This window comes from Eptatretus burgeri, chromosome 11 (genome assembly GCF_056783735.1).
Source record: "Eptatretus burgeri isolate ZD-2024b chromosome 11, Ebu_testis_v1, whole genome shotgun sequence".
NCBI lineage: Eukaryota > Metazoa > Chordata > Myxini > Myxiniformes > Myxinidae > Eptatretus > Eptatretus burgeri.
Genome location: NC_140971.1, coordinates 18,784,352 through 18,786,612, shown reverse-complemented (window position 1 = coordinate 18,786,612; position 2,261 = coordinate 18,784,352). Strand labels below are relative to the sequence as shown.

Genomic DNA, 2,261 nt, shown 5'->3' with positions numbered 1-2,261 from the left:
TATATCTCTGCTTCACCATGAGCAATCACAAGTCATTTTTCCCTTGACGTTCCGCAAAAATGTGCTCAACCATTCCCTTCTCTTTTTTTTTTTTTGTCTTCAATCCACTGAGAAAGTCATAAATTGAAAATATGTAGTCCAACAAATAGCTTGTCAAACCAATGTTATATACTTGATCAAAAGCAAAAGCTTTTAAAATATTGCATGTAAGGAACGAAATGGATTAAATTTCCTGATGTGAAATACATTAGCTGCATAACCCATTGTAAGTACAATTGCTTTCTTCCTTCTGCCAGGCAGCTTTATACGCATACACTCTGGCTTCTCCAACTGGAACCCAGTCTCTATTTTCAGGGGTAAGAGAAACAAAAAGGAAAAAAAAAAAAAAGGTCTTTTCACCTTCCCTGCCAAAGACTCCGTAGGATTCCACAACTGCGAGCAAACATGGCCGATAAAACTGAGCACGTGCACATGCTGAAACCACAGGCGAGACATTTCCTGGCCGCACGCGAGTGCTTGTCTGAATGCCCAAGCAGTCAGGACGATTTCCTGGGCTGGCGATGGGATTGAACATCACCGAGGCTTTTGTTGTTGAAGTCAATGACAAAGCATGGGTATTAAATAAATGGGCCAATGTACCACGGTCAGTCGTCACACCGTTTGAACTTCAGCCGGTGATCATCGTTCGAATCGGTCACAAACGCTATTGTCGTTGTCCCTTTATTTGTACTTGTAGCTGTAAGTTTTTTTTGGATTGCCAATTTTATCTTGTACAACGTCACGCATCATGCCGGAAGCAACATGTTAAGTGGGAAAATAATTAGTTATCGTCTTTAATGTAACTTTGTTTGGAAACAAGAAGAAGTTTTGTCGTGGCACCGTCGTTACCATCTTGCCTCCATGGCAGGGTTCGAGTGCTTTCAAAGCAGGCAGCTAGTTCCTGGACAAGTAAATTGACTGAGTAGTTGCGTTCCCACTATGCACTGGATTCGGACCTGCCATCACAAACAAGGATGATGCACTTAAACACGAGAGGGCTGTTTCTTTGGTAACAACAACATGGACAGCATACCGGCGTCTTGTCAACAAGATCCTCCAACCCGGTCAATGGAGGCACATGCGTTTAATCTGTCACGGGGCAGGACCTCAGCTCGACTGACGACCTCATTAGTTGGGTGTGGAAAGTGTGTCCAGAAACTCAACTACAGGCTGTATAATTAGACCAGGCTGTCCATGTGGAACCTCGTGGGGAGGGTGAGCTTTCCGGGCAGCGATCCAGTCCCTTCCTTGGAGAGGTGTGGGTGGACACGGCTCCGGTTAAGATCTCATGTCGAGATTTTTCGCTCTCGAGTTGAGAATTTTGCTATGAAGTCATGCGTCTGATCTCTCGTCGATGACCTCCTGGTGCGTTTCCTTCTATTTTTGTGTGTCCAAACTGGCCATCTGTCCCACCACAGAATTGAGGCAATCTCGATACAACGAATGAAAGTCGAACCACATTGGGAATGATGGTAAACGGGACAAGTGGAAAACTTTGTTAAAGTTGGGTTATCATGGCATAGACAACAACCAAATATAAATTACTATTTGATTACTTCCCCCTTTTTCTTCTATGCCAAGCTTTATCGATATTTTTATTTGTAACTTCCAGGTGACAACAATTTTGGAATCCCATCATGAGATGTGTGAAGGTGTGATCTTCAAATGGAAAGGTATCCCTATTATATATAAGAATACCTTCTTCATGTTTTTCTGAATGTCAGTTCTGGCTGTCCTGTTGAGTCGTTAAAGACGAGTTTCTTTCTCCATTGGCTGCTGTAGGTTTCATTCTCATGGATGCTCACTCTCACCAACCCGCACTCGAGCAAGTGGTGACTGCGCCCTGAAAGCACCCCTTAACACGAGTTGGATGAGGCCTGCAGTGGAGTGAAATAGGTTGGTTGATGTTTTTTAAAATTAATTTTACTGAGTGTGGATTAAAAGAAAGGGTTTGTTTTCATTCAAACAACTTTTTTTTATTATAAGCTCCCCCAATGGACTGCATCCAGCGATGAAAGATCATTCATCTATGATTATCGGCATTGAATGGAATGCATCTGAACCTCGATAGCCTGTCCAAATACAGTAATCTCTCAAACATGAAGGGATCTGGAGTCGGATGTGCCCTTGCCCACTCGCTCTGAAGCAATGCGAATCGATCGCATGTAGATCAGACCAGGCTGAGCGACCCTTCCCTGAAGGTTGTTAAGGAACCGGTTGGG

At 43.6% G+C, this 2,261-nt stretch overlaps 1 long non-coding RNA gene across 1 annotated transcript in view; it reads left to right on the top strand.

Moving 5' to 3' along the window:
• LOC147016602 (uncharacterized) overlaps positions 1–1,936 on the top strand; it is a 46,917-nt gene extending 44,981 nt beyond the window's left edge. Inside the window, exons 2-3 of the long non-coding RNA XR_015049682.1 lie at positions 1,652–1,712; positions 1,822–1,936. This is a non-coding gene — a long non-coding RNA (uncharacterized LOC147016602). The remainder of the gene's footprint in view (positions 1–1,651; positions 1,713–1,821) is intronic.
• Positions 1,937–2,261: the final 325 nt, after the last annotated feature.